Source organism: Hylaeus volcanicus, chromosome 3, assembly GCF_026283585.1.
Source record: "Hylaeus volcanicus isolate JK05 chromosome 3, UHH_iyHylVolc1.0_haploid, whole genome shotgun sequence".
NCBI classification, from domain to species: Eukaryota; Metazoa; Arthropoda; class Insecta; order Hymenoptera; family Colletidae; genus Hylaeus; species Hylaeus volcanicus.
In genome coordinates, this window is record NC_071978.1 from 27,390,398 (window position 1) to 27,408,857 (window position 18,460).

At 44.1% G+C, this 18,460-nt stretch overlaps 1 protein-coding gene and 1 long non-coding RNA gene across 7 annotated transcripts in view; both read right to left on the reverse strand.

Moving 5' to 3' along the window:
• The window catches only part of LOC128873116 (RNA-binding protein Musashi homolog Rbp6), a 760,808-nt gene that overhangs the window by 673,145 nt on the left and 69,203 nt on the right, over positions 1–18,460 (reverse strand). The gene's annotated exons all lie outside the window — the stretch shown is intronic.
• Positions 1–18,460, reverse strand: part of LOC128873125 (uncharacterized) — a 190,623-nt gene that overhangs the window by 152,675 nt on the left and 19,488 nt on the right. The window contains exon 2 of the long non-coding RNA XR_008456333.1: positions 7,921–7,967. This is a non-coding gene — a long non-coding RNA (uncharacterized LOC128873125). The remainder of the gene's footprint in view (positions 1–7,920; positions 7,968–18,460) is intronic.

Sequence of the window (18,460 nt, forward strand, 5' to 3'; positions counted from 1 at the left end):
TCGTACGATTCATGCTCGATGATCGAACGTAGGTCACGAAACGGTGAACGCGCCATGGCGCTCCTAACGACGATCGTTTCTCCTTCGTGGCGATATGGATCCCAGTACGAGCTGTCCGTATTTTCCAGGAAGCCTGTCGTCGAACAGCCCCGAGTTAGTTCGCTTTACGCGAGGAACACTCGCGCGCCCAACTCGCAATTAACAAAAATCATCAAACAGGCCTGTCGCGTACCAAAAATCAAAATCTCGAGAGAGCCGAGTTTTCTCTCGGTCGAGAATACGCGCGCAAAGTGAATCCAACTCGGACTCTTAGCAAGTTTCGCGTTCATCGCAGAGTCCGATCGACTTCCACGGCCAACATCGTCGGCCTCCGATAACCTACGAACTCCCCGGTCCTGCCACAGGCGCGGTAACTTTGTTTCAGGAAGTTCTTCCCAGCAGTTGTAGATCACCTGATTTTCGCCTGGAAAGGTCGCTTAAAGTAAAAGTGGCCATGAAGGATTCGGTGACACGTTTCTCGAGCGCTCTCGAATCGAATATCTCGCATCGAATATCTCGCATCGTCCGTTTGGTTCGCAACGATCGCAGTAAAGAACCCAACCAGGGAGCTTGTAACGCCGACTTAACGATCGTACGGTTACGATTTATCGTCGTTTACTTGGAAAGTTCTACGCGATTGGTGTTTAATGAAATTCGTGTTACGCCGATGGCGAAGCAGGCTCGCCGAGAGGCGAAGGAAAACCGCCAGCGCGACTTTTATTGCGGCAGATTGAAAACGATTCTAAGGAAGATATAAAATCGGCGTCCCCCTTGGTCGCTGACGTATATGGGTTAGCCTCCGCTTGCATAACTCCGACCATTAAGTTAATTTATCGAGCGATTCCGGCGATGCATCGTCGGTGCGTGTAATTTACTTCCAATCTTCGTTTGATTTCTTGTTGAGCATTCTAGATCGGGCCGATATGTCATCGCGGACGTCGGCCACGTGAAGTTATGGAGTACGATGAAAATGATTCGCGAGCTACGCTATCGACGATAACCAGATGGGTTCCTGGCCCGCTGGAATCGTTAATCGTAGACTATTTCACTAATATTCGTAAAAAATTATGTAGTATTAGAATTCAAAGCGTAAAATAAAGAAAAGTTAAGCGAAATTATGTAAATTGATGTGTATTTTTTATAGAAGACAAGCATGGAATATCGTTATTTTTTCACAAATTTCAAACCTCGATACAATGTGTCAAACGAAATTTTTATATTTACTAACACCACCACCGATATCGTTCCATGCATTCATCCCCTGAAAGTTCCTGGATAATTCGAACTCCGATAACACAAAATTACACGCAAGCAAAATTCACTGCGAACCTCTGCGAAGGGAGCGTTCAGCAAAAACCGCTTTCGAAAATCCGTTCATTCAAATATCTCCGAAACGCTGCGCTCAAAAATAAATTCAAAGATGCGATCAAACGTAATCCGATATGGGGCGTTAAAACGGTACAGATCATGCCCGACCAATGATTTACAGTTTTACAATAAATCGAGTCCAAAATAGCGGGCAAAGGCAAACCTGTGCAGCGACTAGTAGATCTTTTTTCTGATCGTAGCAATCGATTCGGAATGAACTGCGAATATACGCGAAAACCGAGTAGTTGCAAAACTGTTAACGCCTGAAAGCGTATTCAACTTTTTGTCGGTGTCGCGCGACTCGATGCTCGCGCCAAAGCCACCGATAGAGAAAGAGCCTATGCACGATCAGAAAATATACAATACCAGCGGATTGTTCGACCATGATGATCGAGTTTTCTTGTCGCCGTGTTTTTCTTGCTCACGCGGGCAGCTGTATAGCTGGGAGCGTAAGTGTTGCGTTCAGACGGAACTGAAACGCAGTGTTAACTAACTAAAACTCAGTTTTTTATCTATGATATTTAAAATCAAATTTTTATTATAAATTAACACTGCATTCTGAAAAGGAACTTGTTATACGCTTCCATTACATTTCATCGTAGTTTTCCACGTCGTTCCCCGAAGAACAGAACGACCATCTCGAACGCGCCAACAGGATATTCGAACGCAACACGGTAGCCAAGTGCAGTCCCACCGCGAAAAGGTATTGCATTTCCATAGATAAGTTAACGATAACTTGTTCCGTGCAATGTTTCGAATGAGATTCACCGTCGACGAGGGCGAGCGGACACGAGAGAAAAGGAAGTCTCATCGCCTCGCTGAAACTATGTTTATCGTCGCTTACATAACCGTGCAACATCGCTGTTCCGTGCTCCACGTGCGTTATTCCTTCTTTACGAGCCCGTTCCCTGGCCGCAGCGATTCTCAGAGCTGGCTGTGCGTTAAACAGAGCCGGCCATATTAAAATCCGATGGCAAACACTCGTTTCGGCCGGGAGGCATCGACACCGTCGGTGGTTGCTGTTAAATTACTTCCGTGACGTTTAGAAACATCAACGAATGAGAATCACTGCCGCGACAGCCTGTTTGCCAGCCGCAGTAGGTGGCTTAATGAAGAAAGGAAGCTGAATCTCATTAGTCTTCCACGAGGTTGTCTACGCCGCGACCTGCAAACAACGAGATCCTTCCGTTTCAGTATTCGTCGCGTTTAGTATTCCATCTTTGCGTCAACCGTCACCGAGGGAGTCGAATTTCGAGTGGCCTTTTTACCTAATGCTCTTGCCTTGTTTCGCGTATCGCTATACCAGAATTTCATCTTAAGGTGAAACGTATGGATTGCATATTTAAATGTACGTACTCGGTAGGAAGCGATGATATTTAAACGATTCTCGTTGCAATTAAAATAAATAGAGCACTTCGTAATATACGCATAGAATGAGTCAAAGATAGAATAAAATTCATGGAAAACGTATCGTGTCGCGTACAAACTATCTCAAAAATGTTACTTGTTAGGTAAATCACGAGACACGACTGTCAATTCCGTTGAATTCAGTGTTTTCCGATCGTCGTACATGTATGGCTGTATAAACATTCGCGCGTTCGAACCGTTGAATATCGACATTTCTGAATCACTGCCTCTACGAGCTGAATTCATCGTTTACTCGTAGTTTGATCCGGCGTTCTTTATATGAACAATCGAACGATCTTCCCGTATTGGCAGAGGGAAATGCAAAAACGCGAAGAACCGAGTCATTCGTACATGCTCGCGACGGCGAAGCGGTACGTACGATCACGTGACGAGTCGAGTATGGTGATTAGTCCAGCTTCGAACACGAATACTTCTCGTCGATTATCATGCGAACAGTATCGTGTATTTCTGAATTCATAAATAGACGTGGATCGTTGCATATGGATAGGAGATACCTTCGGCTGTGCGAGTCAACCTGAACGCGTGGACAAAGCTGGAGTTACGCTCGGTGCAAAAATTACTGTAATTAACTTTTTCAACGCGCGAAGCGATCGGTATTGCGTGTAGCGGTGACTCGTGGTAGCTGGATTTCATTTGACAATCTTCTGGTAAAGTGAAACGAACTTTTTGTACTTGAATCGTATCTATACTATAGAAAAATTATGTACCTTAATGTACCTGCATGTGTGAATATTAAATTGATAGAGAAAAAGAAAATAAAAGAACTGTAGGTCGGTTTTACTTATCATAGATAGTGAAAGGCTTTTAATTCATATAGGTGAGAAATAGAGTGTGAATGGAACAGGTGGTTAATAGCACTTATCTTGAAGCACTAATTTCATCTACTTACGCGACTGTCGCGTTATTCTAAAGTCATGACTGCTTGCGAATCGTTGCGTGTGCGTACAACTCATTGTGCAAGTCAACCTTAACGCTCGAACAAAACTAGAGTCATGTTCGTAGCAAAAATTATTGCGATTAAGTTGTACGTCGTGCAACGTCTTCGGTACTCCATGGAGTGAGATTGACGAAACAAAATTTATGTACCTTGACCATTACAACTTGCAATTCATAAATATTAAAGCGAATAAAAAATTAAAGAATACAGATTTGATTTGATTTATTACAATATACAAAAGGCCACTTTTTTAATTCGTATAGAAAGTAAAATGTAAACGGAGAAGGTGGATATTGGAATTTTGCTTAAAGTATAATACCGATTCCTTCCACTATAAACAGAACCATTAGCGTGTAATAAGCGACTTTGGAAGAAATCAGACTTCATTAACGTCGAACGCGAGATACCAGGCTACATGCTCAAGCCGCTATCGGCTTATCTGGTTGATTTTAAATCGAGATAATGCGCGAGAATCAAGCTCGCCTCGAGGCTCCACTTACCCTTCCATTCCACCCTTCGTGTTTCGACTGCAACGGTATCCGCCATGGAAACACCGGTAAAATATTAAAGCGCGGCAGTCAACAAACCCCGTCCGAATAGAAACAATACGAATAAAGATTAATATGTTTGCGATGTGATCGAGTGCTTCGCGATGTCTGAATAATTCGATAAATTTAAGCGTTTATTTTTCACCATGAACTGCTCGAAAACTTCCGAACGAGAAGCAAATGCGAGCAACGTTACACAAAACACTGGTGGAAAATGTAAGTACAGAATATTCGTTATACATTATACGGGAAGTAAATATTCCGTGTTCATTGAATATTTTAAATATTCGTTATGTGAAATTGAGAGGATTAATTTGAAGAATGAAAATTTCAAGAATAAAGATGCACCTTTGAGCACGAGAGCAATTTGTTTCAATTTTTACGTACGATATTTTTCGACAGATGTAGAAATGTATACTCGTAGCAACGTTCCCCCAGAATTTAGGGATCGTTGTGACCCTATTAGGTCCTCAAGCTGCGAGCGAGTGGAAGATAATCCCAGTATTTCAGCAGCTGCAATCTAAACAGCTTTGGGACACCGTATCGCTGCGGTCTTAGAAAAAGGGCTCAAGAATAGAGATAAATTGGTATATCTCGTACCTAAAAAACGCTACTATCGCTTGGGAATATGCATCGACACATTTATCAAACACTATTCTTAAAATTTCTGTTGGTCGAAGGAATACTCAAAATCTTAATCTCTTTTACAGATAGGGACGCGAAGTAGCCCGATATAGAATTTTATCGCTATCTTTGAGACGTGTGTAAACGTTGCATTTTTTTACTAGAATAACATCAGTAGTGTAGATAAAATTGATCGCGGGTATAAGTATTTTCATTTTTCATTCTCGACGTCCCCCGCACCATTTTTAGGTCGACCCGACTAATCGTCTCCTGAAATACTTTCCACATGCACACACTCGCCACGGCGCGTAATCACAGAAAATGATCTGCATCTCCTCGGTAGCCCGCTACGCCGGCGATGCACGCCCACCGCGCAAGTTAACTAACATTTCCCTCCGAAATGCATGCAAACGACGCCATTCGTCGCGAGTGGAAGCTCCCCGCCAGACACGGGAGCGATTCCCATAATCCGAGCGAGGAGCAACGCGAAGAATCGCGGAAGAAGAAAAAGCCGACGCGCATTTGGATGCAACGTCCGTCGAGGCTGTTACGAGCGATCAGATAGCGAGGCGGTAGCGCAACCGCGACGCCGAGGCTTCCGTGTGTTCGTGCGAGTTGCGTAGGCGTTGTGCGCGGTTGTGCACGTGCGTTCGCGGTGTGCGTGGCATGCATTCGTGCATCACACGCGGCCACACGTGGTTTCTTTCGAGCGACGTCCAACCGAGGAGCTCACGCACGACCGCCACGAGGAAAATTTACTTCACGCGGAAACAGCCGCGAAGAAGATCCATCGGGCCCTCGTTCTCGAATAACGGCCACCGCGGTATTTATACCGGGTGCAGGGCCCGCCATGGACTCCTTTATCGGGGGTCAGGGATCTGACAAACTCGGGGCGCAAGCTGATGAACGTGCCGCGCGCGCGATAACGGAGGAAGACGTATTTAATGCGTTATGAGACGAGATGCAACCTACGCGGTCCAATATGACGAGAACGCCGTCGAGGGAAGCGAAGACGGGACGAACCGTTGAATAAGCGCTTCTCTCGTTTTCGCGAGATACTCGTGAGAAGCGCGACGGGCAGAGTAGGCCACGAGCGTGCAGGAAGTGATCAGCGATTAGCTCGAGACTACGTTTTCGCATGAATGGCGAAGGGTTGAATCGCTTCGTGCCACGCGTCTCCGACGTTCTTTCGTGATAAATAAATGAAGAACGAAGGGAGGGTCCGGGCGCTCCGAAAATCATCCCTTAAAGATGCCCGGCTTGTACAAACGAGATAGCGAAGTCTTTAGCCACGGTAGATTTCTTGAGCATACAGACACGAAATGCACGAACTTCCCGTAGATTTCCAAGCGTGATTTCGTCCCTTAAGCTGCGGGCTAGAGCCCCGTGTAATGCGAGACGACTTATAATCAAAGTTAAATGGAGCAAAAATCGCTCTGCGGGAAACACGCGATAAAGGCGCGGTGATTCGCGGTCGGGTATACTTGTTTGCCGTGCGAGAGGCGAGATTCCGTCGAGAGAGTTCACCCTGTGCAGTCGCCCGAAGGAAAAGAACAGCACGGAGGGGAACAATCGAGCAAAAAGAAAGCGACGAGCTGGACTTCCTCTCCGTCTTGTCCTCTTCGGCTAAACGGAACCGTGGATCTCCGGAGACCCTCGACCGAGACGGGCCTCGGCCGTTGGTCTTTCGGATCGCACTCGGATCGCTCGGGAACGATAATGAAGTTCGCCAATTTATAGTATCGAAAGCTTTAAAATCAGAAACGCGGTACTGTTACAAGCATCGGGCTCGTCTTACGTACGGTCGTCGTAACTGTCGTGGCCCCAGAACCTCGCAGCTCCTGATGCCCGAGGTGATCGTTCCATTTCATTTCCTACACTCGACTCCTCTGCTCGTTTACATCGGGCCACAGCTGATACTATAATAACACTATGAATGATCTGAATCTGATTTATATCAAAGAAGACAACGACTAACAAAAGATTTCTTCTGTAAAAAGAAATTTCATTCTAGCCGCTTCGTTTGGTCCACAATTTATTCGACCGTTGCGTTATCTTCGCGAGAAAATACCTTCGATAACAACGACGTCATCGAACGGGAACGGTATTGTATTGATTATAAAAAATACAAATAAAAAATGAATCCTTCGCGGATCTCCCATCGCGTCGATAAAATTGTATCGAAGCGAATGGCGCTTACGTCGATAAAAGACCTTTATTCCGATCGGTTACGATTACCCCGAGCAGAAATCCAAAATCGGATGGAAGTTGCTCAACGACCCAGTAACGGTCCTTCAGCAAACGGCTGTACAAGTAATTCAAGAGGCAAACGGAACACGATAAAGACAAACGGAACGACGTCCCATAAAAGATCACCGAAAGAGCCAATTACAAGCTTTTATTCCAATCGCATTTCTGGTTAACAACACCTAAAAGTGGTGCATACCCAATGGCTGTGGAATACAAGGGTCGCATACGGAAATCCAGCGCGAAGTAGACTTGGACCGAGTCCAACTAATAGTAAACATCTTGACATCTATATTTGAGCCGGTCTAAATTGCGTTTCGACCACCCTCTCCCCGCCCCTGTTCACCATTTTCTCCCCGTTCGGAGCGGACCTCCTCGTCGACTGCGCGTCTTGGAATGAAATCAGAATTTCTATTTGGTTCGTTCCAATCCTCCCCCGTACTCAGCCACCCTCCTCCACCCTCCACCGTCCCCGCCAACCCGTATAACCGCGTAATCGCGAGTCCGTTCTTTCTCAGGGACCACGTGCCCATACGATTCCATCGATTTTCTCTCCTTTTCTATGCTCTGCGTGGCATCCCCCGACTCTGTTACGTCTGAGCCACGCAAACACTGCTCCCCTCATGAACGGACTAGTTTTCAAGAATGTTTAACGTCGAAACTATTATATTAGGTGACGTAGAAAATTCTCAAATTTTTAACGAGGTCAAGAATGAAAAAAGGACTCACCATGTATACTCAATCGTGCCCAATAGAAAGAAGCTCTGTGTGCTTACCTATAACAGAAGAAAAACAGAGTTAGTACGCAGAGCATATATAACAAAAGTGATAATCACTGTACATACACTTTTCAAAGTTTCACAGTGATTCTCATCATCAAATATATAAATACTCGATCTTCGCTACCATAGGAGAATAAAGCTCCCGATTCTAATACCAAATAAATACTCGATAGCTAACGACATAGGTCATCGTGTTTGTTTCCACAAACTCACTCGACGCCAAAGAGTTTATTTCGATCGTCGTATTTGCAAAGCTGTAACACGCGAGATCATCGACTTTTCTTAATGTCTAGATTAATCTCGCACCGGCCAGTATAGCTAGATCCGCGCGAAAGCGTTAATTCGAAAATATCCTCATAAATATCGCCGTGGAAATTTGTCCGTGCTCGTCGCAACAGGGTCGGTCCCGAAGTTTTGATTTACCGTCGCACGTGCGTGATTTAACATGTAAATTTATGTGGCTGTGATTTAACGATAAATCTCCCGACAAGAGGGGGTCCCCGTGAGTCGCGCGTTTCTGAAACGTACCGATACATTATTTCGGCGTTAGTCGCCGATCGTGCCAACGATCTCGGGATCGTGCTCAGGTTCCGGATGCTAAATCGAATCGGTCTTTCCGGGCGCCCCGTACACGCATAGAATCTCTTCTAGCCGAATTGTAGAACTGTTAATCTTTACGCAGTTTTGTGAGTGTTAATTACGCAAGTGTTATCGTTTTTGAGACACTGGTAAATTGAAGATGTTTCAGAATCGAGAAATGGGGGATTGATCATCGAAAAAGATTCTAAAAAGTATTATGTACTGTGCTCCCTAAATTTTCTTCATCTAAACGTAACATCTTCGAAGCTATTGGTCTCGATAATGAAAGCTCGAACAAAAAAAATGTTACGTTTTCACACGAAGAACGCTCCCTCTCCGATTGCGTCGTATTTATTACGACACTCTGTACGTATCTGTACGTAAACGGTACAAAACACACCTCATTACCGGTATCATCACGTCGTATCGTTGGAAGAGAACGAAGAAGCATAAATTTGAAAACGGTTTTCTTCCCGCGAACCAATCGATGCGCGATCCGATTCATTGGAAAACCTTCGTTCCGCTCGACGAACGCGAAATTCCGCGAATCCAAGCCCGCGAGCGTGGCGATAATATCCCATGCTCGTGTTGGCGATAGTAATTACATCCTCGGAGCTGCGGTGCGCCAAACGCATACACGGAGACCTTGTGCACAGGAAAACTACCAGAGTGAAGCAACTTTGCGATAGTATGTCGCGTTCGGTAAATCTAGGATAGTTGTTGGACATTTTTTCCTAGTGTAGAAGCTTCTTACAGAGGACTTCTTTACCGTCAGGCCTTGTCTAGATATAATTATTATTAATGCTCTCAGTCAAATAGATCCCAATCCTTATCGCAAGTCAATACAAGCTATTTCCTCCAATTTACCCGATACCTTCACGGTCATCGAACGGTTCGCCTAAACATTGAAAATACCTGTACAAAACCAGCCGTCGGTCTTCGGTACCCAGTACTTAGCTAAAACGACCAGAGGAATCCTCTGGCCAACGCGTCACAACGATCAGCTGCTGTCGTTCGTCCAATATACGCAAATGAAGCGAGATACGATTGACCCATATCCACGATGGGTGGCCGGCTTTCCCACCGTGGTTGAGCACCACTGTCACCGAACAAATGAATGAGTGTGGGCGAACACGTGACTGGGGATTCAAGCATTGCCCCACCTTTGTCGTTCACCCTCTCCTCTCTGCCCGTTTCCACATCCTCCTACGGCATAAATGACTCTTGGCTTTGCCTCTCCTGTATTATACTCCGGACATGTTCCATGTACGTGTGAGTGTGCATGCTTCCATGGCTAGGTGAGGCTAGAACAAGGCCAGTGCCTGCGCTGGAATAGGTTGCGATAGGTGGCAACCAGATGCTGCGATCGCGCAACCGGGACTCGTTCAACTTCCATGGGGTCCCGACTTCCGAGGTCGGTCGATGTACCATGCCGAACGAGCTGATAAGAACCTTGCATTTTTCTTTGCCGACGTTCCGAGTCTCCCTGTCAACGCCTAGATAATGCAATCAATACAGTTCCTACGAACTGGAACACTCAACCAAGTGCCTCCATAGAGTTGCCGGCTAACACAGCTTCCGAGGAAGAATGTTTTCTCGACGTTCGCGCTACTTCCATTCTCAGCTCGTGACGTTAGGTTCGTAGAGATTCGAAGGATCTTCGCTGCATTGTTCGCATCTTTGACGTTTGCTTTCTAAGAACTTCTTCATCGCGTTTATATCTATTAACGACGTAATCGGGACGCGTGCTTGTTTCTTTACGTTAAAGATCTTCGTAAGTCGTTTACATCGTATACTTTTACGCGCCATTTAATTGAACAACTTCTAGGGAACACTTTCGACAAATTTCCCCCTCGTATCCCTCTCTTTATCTCGTATAATTGCCAGCAAGGTTTGCCGGTTCAAAAAATAAAATCCCTTTCCAGGTTGAACGAGGAAAAGCCGTTATCTCTATCGCCGTTCAATGGAGCGAACGTTTGGGAATAAATTGATACCCGAGTGCTTTCACTCGTAATCTATTATTCGAATAAAAGTTCGCTCGTCTCTGGTTTGGACCGAAGAGAAATTATAACGTTGAAGTTTTCCCGTGGCCCCGACAGATATACAGCGGGTGGAACGCGTGTACCCGACTCGCGAAACTCTTCCAACCGTGCAGACGAGTGGTCGTACACAAACTCGCCTGTATTAAGAGCACACGCACGTTCCGGAAAGAGGACGCGAGGCTCGTAAAAAACGGGAGCCACTCGCTCGGAGGAGAAGAAGGGCGGCAGAAACTTGGGGCGTTTAACTTTTACGCGCCCTACGCGCCAACGCTACCCGCTCTTTTCGCTCGCACGGACGCGATTTCCTCCGCGTTCCGGCCAGAAGAAACGAGATATAATCGCGAAATAAAAACTACAAAGTGTTCAAGTTTCCCGCCGGCGGCGATTTATGAACGAAACACTCGAGCGTCCCCCGATTGCCGTGCAACGTGGATTACTTTTAACGCGGCGACTGTTCATCGCTGACACGGCACGCGTTGCGAATAAAACGAGCGTGTTGAACGCCGACGTTACGAGAACACGACTCGATAGGTGCGATAAGAGTAACCGTTGCGAATAGGGTGATGAGATTTCACCTTTTGATCGTGGGACATTTTTGTAGAAATGCTGAGTAGAAAGCGAAAACTTTGCTTGTCGTACTTGTAAACAGTCTGGCTATGAGTATTCTTGACTGGAATTTTCAAGAATTTTTTGGGGGGGACGTGCAATACCTTGTACAAAAATTACTGATGAATCTAAACAAAAAAATCCAAAGTAATTCCTGAAAATTGACGCTGTAGACTAACACAACCCTTTTCATATAATTTCGAATTTTTCCCGTAACTTTCATCCATATTGCATAAGATAACGCTATATACGGCATTGGATTCTATATATTGTGAAAGTAGAACAATTTTTTCATTCAATGTCACGAGCTTCCTCTTGACACTGCCATTGGCGTCATCGATGAGCGGCAATTTCCACGTTTGCCTGGTCGAAACGCAGAAGCAACCGTCGAATTTCGACCTCGACAATGGAGCCAACCGCATCAATTGGGCGGTTTTCACGCCAGTGTGTATCGTGACGAGATATTTTAGCTGGTAGTTTCGGTGGTTCGTGAAAAAGTGCATCTGACGGGCCGCGGGCAATTAATTTCCGCTGCGAAGAGACGACCGTTGCCTCAATGCCGCGTATTACCGCGGATTGGCGTTTACGATTTTTCCGAAATTCAGGACCAATTTGGGCCGAACACCAGCGGCTCGATCGTGTGGTATTTACATTGGAACGTCCCCTTCTCGAGGCGATCAAACTGTACGTCGCTCAGCGTCAATTGACTCGTTGATACCACGCGTCAATTTTGCTTATATCGAAATAAACATTTGGCGCGAACACTTTTCTTTTACAGATGAAACGAACTCGTTTTCCCTAGCCAATAGGTGTGTTTATTAAAAATTTGAAACTCTTTTTACCATCTCGTGGGCACTATTCGGTAGGAAATTAAACAATCGAGTACGTTGATATTCAAGATAAAGTTTACATATAAAAAAGCACAAAGTGTAAAGTGGAAAAGTGAGAAATGAAAAGCGGAAAAGTGTAAAGTGTAAGTGTACTCCAACTCTTGCGTGTGCGCGAAGTCTTGTACATTTTTGTAACAAGTTTTGTAATAAAGACTGAAAACTGACGTTCAGTTCTCGCACCTCGCAGGCTTTTTATACGGTTGCATTCTATTTATCATCGAATTCCGTTCTCACGTGTATGCAGAACCAATTTCGAGGGCGAGTTTTAAAACAGCGAAACTTGTTCGAGTAATTCGCGTTCTCCCGGATATTTATTCAATTGAGTCGCAAGCACGGGATGTACATCACGGCCCGATCCAATTAATAGTTCGATTAAACAAACCGATAATTGCCTGAAAATGGAATATACCTAGCTGAATATCGAGTCCCCCGGTTCCATTATTCTCGCTCGCGTGCGAGTTCTACGCTTTCTTCGGTGACAAGGATTTATTCTTACACAGGCGTCGGAACAGAAGGTTCGAAAAACGGAGTTTGCGAGCCGCGAGCAACAGGGACGAGTTGGCATAACGATTTAATGACTATAATTTCGCGAACGTTGAACTCCGTTTCCTCTTTCGTGTCCCATTTCAGAGCCCATTATCTTCCTTTGGTTGGGTCGCCACGAATTTATAATTTGCATGTTTCTGCAACGATATTCCAATTGGGTGTCGATACACGCGTTGTTTCGATAATTGTGTCGATCATGGTACCAAGGGAACGTGTCTTCGGGTCTCAATTACGACCCAAAAATGTGTGCTCGAGAATAAGGGCGACGGTTACGTCTTCATTCGTTAGCTAATTGCGAAACGGAGAACAGGTCGAGTCGATTTGAAGGACTTTACTTTCATCCACACTTTCTATTTTGCAATACTTTCGAGTGAGAACGCGCGACTTTGAAATAGAGCCATTCTTTGTACCTAACCTGAAGGATTTCCTTTGGAGTGCGAACGCTAAAAGAGTCTATTCAATGTGTATTATTAACACATAGACCGTCCCTGTGTGTGCATACCTTCTATGGCACTAATGATTCGGTTACTGCGAAGTTATATTTGAACCTTTGACATTCAAATACGAGTAACGCTAGAAGTCAAATGAATGGTTGTATTTTTATAAATAAATGGTAAGTTAGCTTTAGAAAGGGCCAGAATTAATTTCTACAATTTACGCTTTACAGTACATTATATTAGGTCGTCTCATAAGTTCGTGCTGCAACCAATATTTAATAAAAAAAAAAAAAACTACAGAAATGTTATAGTAACGGTATAATGACATTGGCAGGAAGAATGGAAAAATATTGTAGCAGAAGAAAAAGTGACACGGACATATGGGACGACCTAATACATTCCACTGCACCCCTAGATAGCAATAGATATTAAAGTCATATCAAAGCCTCGGAGCGTCGTCTTCGTTCCGACATGCAGCGTATGCTTGAAGAGGACCAATCTCGAAAAGTATTAAAACTGCAAGTGGCAGGCGATCGCGAAATTTCGCTTCCCGATTCATCCTTCAAAGAGCACGAATAAACATCGAGGATAAAAGCGAGTGGATACAAGGTGAAACCTGCAGTCTTCGCTCCCTAATATCTGTTACCCGTGGATGGTAGGCAACCTGGTTCACCTGATACCGTACCCAAGGATCAATCGATTCGTTTTTTTTTTATCCATCGCGCCGGCGAATTGAGTCGTGACGAATCCCACCGGTGGTTTCAGTCGTCAGATCTCTGAAAATCCCCAGAGGTATCGTTGACCTTCTCTGGAGCACTCTCAAAGTTCCGAAGTGGCTGAACAGGGAAAGAGAACGCAGGGGTGCGCAGACCGCAGAGAAGGACAGCGACAAGGGGATCGGCCGGAAGCGGGACAGAGACGGAGAACAAGAGCCAGAGATGATGAGAGAACATTCCATATCGATACTCTCCTCTTCGGGCTATCCTCTCGCAATATCGTGCCGTATATCGCCATCGTGTCTGATCGAACTGCTAGTTTATACCTACACGACTCATAACGATTCGATGAATGGAAAAAGAATCTGCTCCCGGTTTCTCTGTTCCACCCACGCGTCCGGTATCCCCTTCCTTTTTTTTTCTTCTCTTTTATTCCCCGTTCGAACACCCTGCCTTTTTTTCTCCCTTTACCCAGCATTCTGTTTCAAGCTTTGATCTTCCTCGGCTCTTTCATTCAGCGTTTCCTTATTTTACGTTTACGTTTGCGGCCGCCACCGGGGAATTCGCAAAGCTAACGAACTGGGTGGCTATTCGTATTTCAGAAATTGCTGTTTCCGGTTACAGCCCGAAATTGGCAGACACGGATCTCTCCCGGTGCGTCTGGGAACGATGAAAGACCTTTTCCTTCAATTTAACGTTTACATTGTGCATATTATACCGACTGTATTTCTGCTATCGATCCATGCTAATACTATAAAGAGGTAACATTTGTTCATACGTAGGGGTTAATTTCTGGAGCTACCGAACCAACTAGAAAAATGTATTCAGAAATAGAAAGCTACATTATCCCTTAGTAACATATGCTGCATTTTATTCTTATAAAAATAAGGTTTCGATTCAATAATAAATTTGTAAATAAAGTTGTGGCATCGCGTTACTCACAATCAGGAACATCTGAGTTACGGAAAACCAAAGACAGTTATCTACAGTTATCTATCTATAAAATAAATAGCATTCCACACTGATGAAACCGCGGGTTGCAGCTAGTAGTAAAGCATAACTATTTTAAAGAACTAAATCGACGATACGTAACGGAGGAAAGACGAATCGTCTTCGTATTATCAAAATAAAAATCTCCTGTGAAAAATTGCTTTCGAATACAAACAAGAGAAAACTTACCCAGGTAATATTTCTCACGGTTTACTTACTCCCTAGCAAAGATCATTTCTCGTCGTCGGAGTGGGCGAGGGAGCCAATTCGACGCGTTTGAATGGAACAATTTAAATGTAACAATTTTGAATAGCCGCGTAGCTCGATAACTGCGACAATGGCCGCGAACACAATTCGCGTAATGTAGGTTAGATTCCAGGATCCCTAGCTTCCGTCTGAAAGATGCGAGTGTGTCCTTTTACTCGCGTTTGCACGGTGCCGCATAAAGCGTGAATAGAAAAGACTTTTTCTTTAATTCCTGAATCTCGGGCGAAGCCCGAGGAAGAGGCACGGCCGAGCCGAGTTCCGTGGAACGATTATCCGATAATGTTTTTAAAGCAAACTCCGCCCGTCGCTTGACTGGCGCAATTTACAGACGCTATTAACGTTGCCTTATTTGAGTTAATTGGTTTTAATCTAGGACGATGCACCGTGGAGCTACGTCATCGGAATCGCGAGCCGCTTATGAGACGTTGGAAATGCGCCACGCGCCGTCGAATAACTTATGACACGATCAGCCGTGCACGCGATAACGGTTATCAATCACCTGGACAAGTATTAAGTATTTAGTGGCGCTAGTGTCGTAGGGCGCTTGCTTTCAGCGGGTTTAAATTGCCGTGTACAACGATGTTTAAAATTATATAACAAGAAAAGTGATTGTTTTCGATATTTGAAAACGTAAATCTAAAGAGCAGATTACGTTGAAATCGTTTATTTAATTTGTACTTTTCGAGGACGCGCGTCGCGATTACGCTGTTCGTTTAATTTGCACTTCTAATTAAACAAAAAACAGAACCGAGTTTCCAGCATGGCTGTCGAATATAATTACCAGCAGCATTGGCGCAACGGAAATCAATCATGTCGGTTAATAATCCTACGAATTGACAGGGCGCCATAAATCATTGGTCGCGAGAGTAAAAATGAACCGGTCGCGGCAAATCCTCTCGCAACTGGGACGTGATTATGGTAACAGGTTTCCAGGTGGAAATCAATCAGATTTATGCGCAGGGAAAATATTAATATCGATCAGCATGGGTGAAAAATGTGGAATCGTATTAATACTTCCATGAATAATTACTCGGAAATCGTGGAATACGATGAAACGATAAATTGAAAAATATAAAACAATGATACTCGTATACATGATGAATCAAAACTAAGACTACTTTGCGTTTCATTTGAAAAATTTTTATAGTGTCGTTACATTCCTTGAAATATTTTTTGTTTACTGTACTATAGAGCTGAATTTTTGTTTATCGTTGCGGAAATTAGAAGGATTCCAGATCGAAACGTCTGGTAACGACGAGCAGAATGTTCGAAATAATTTTACATTCAACAATGATTCCAATTATTAATAACATCTACTTGAGCTCTGTGTTTGATTCGACGAATGGTTAATAAACCACATTTATATTGTCTGTAGCGGTGCAACGCTACTTAACGCGTTACATGCGCTCTTCAGCTCGCGTTCGTGCATAAAACCGTTACGTATTGTTGCAAAATTGTTTAGTTCGCGGAAAAATTGCCCTCCTATTTTCTCGAGGTTTTACGCCGCAATTTTGACCCGCTTCCTTCGCAAGTCAACTGCACTCTTCGCCATGTCGAATACGGGGGAAAATTGTGAGGGACTTTAAAAAATAATCACAAAAGTTTTACGGTGTAAAAAATTTCAAAAGTTTCAATTCTTAAATCTAGAGTGAAAACATCTAAAATGAATTACTGCTTGTTCCTGAGATAAGAAGTTCTTGCTACATATGAATTTATTTCCGTCATGTGTCGCGTTTCTAACCACCATTATTCGCAACGAATTCGCCCTTATTCTCCCTTTCATTGGGAATATTCTCCACTGGCTGTCACTGATTCTTCAATTCCATTTCTCATTCTTAATCAAAGTCGGTCCAAGCTCCGTACGACAACACAACGGTTATGACACCGGTCCATAAAAATATTAACCCCGTATAAAATCGTCAGCGTGCCATTAAACCCGAACAGGAATCGTTAAGTGCTTCCTCCTTTCAAGTATAAAATGCTCTGTTTTTACTCGCGACAGAACCGTAAAATCTTTATTCTCTTTGGCGAGGGAACTTTTTTCAAGGATTTATAAACTCCTCCGGCAAATTGATACGCGCGATGGCCTTGTTCAAATTTCTCAGCTCGATGCGATAGAACCTCGGTATGATTTCTAGAAAGCTTCTCATAAGCTGCAGACGATTTTCCTCGCGTTCTACGACCGTCGGCGTCGCGTTGACCGTGGGGATAACTGTCTAGAAACTTGTGACGAAATTCCGGAACACGATACTTGCGTAGCGCGGTGCACTCCGAAGCTATAAAAGTTTTAGCGAACCGAACTTAACTAAACTCGTGTTACGCTCGATGATACTTTTCGCGGGGAAGATTTAGTGTCGAAACGCGCGCGAATTGTGCACTTTTCACACCTTCCGTTAACCAACGCGCTGCGGACGCGTGTGTGCATTCAGAGAAAGTTCCCGGTGAGAACTATGGACGTATTCGCGTATTCCTCCCAATATTAAATTCGCATTTTATTATTTACAACGATACAATATTCTGTACATTTCTTTAGAAAAACATTTCGACAGAGGTTTGAGAACTTATTAATGTTCCAATTTTATGTTTCTGAATTGAAAGTTTATACTTGGATTGGAATGGTTTGGCCCGTGTAAGGAAGCCCTACAAAAATTTATTACAAGCCTTGTAGAAGCGTATCGAAGTTTATCCGAACAGAAACTTTTACGGCTACCGTTCGTTTTACAGCTCAATTTTGACACGCCTTGGTTTACGCCTAAAAACAATATTGAAAGCAACCAGTGTGCCTGCGATAATTCCAAATCAAAGGAAAGGTATACTTTATTATAAAAAACCAAAATCCTAGAATCATTATTCAAAAACCTATTTTTGCCACCTATTTAAAACCTAATTTCATCCACAAAACTGTGAAACGACGTAGCACAACAAACGTAAAGACGTGGTTACCAACCAGCTCGCAATAGAAACCGTATTGATCGCTCTTCATGGATTTTCAAGCTTTCTTTGTTGAACTTTCATAAAGACATTCTTGCACGATTTGTCTTCACCCTCCTCTCTCCTTCGATAGTTTCACTTTGCTTTTTACACAGGTTTCGAAAGTTACGGAACAAATTTTTTTATTTCCCCATAAGCAATATTCGTACTTTTTTTACGCAGCGTTCTTCGAAACGTATCCGTCGCGCGTAAAAGGAGAATTGAGTGTACACGGCGCTATCGAAACGAGATTCTGGTTCGCTCGGAGGTCGTGCTACTCAGGCAGAACGATAGAACTGAACTCGAGGCGAAAAGCCTCGCTCCCAAAGCTTTACGAGTCGTCTCCTCAAATCCGACGTCGCGGCTACCGCGACCGCGTTCCCTCTCTTTGTTTATCTTATTCTCGCTCCAGTATATTTCTCCTTTTTTTTTTGTCTGCTCAAG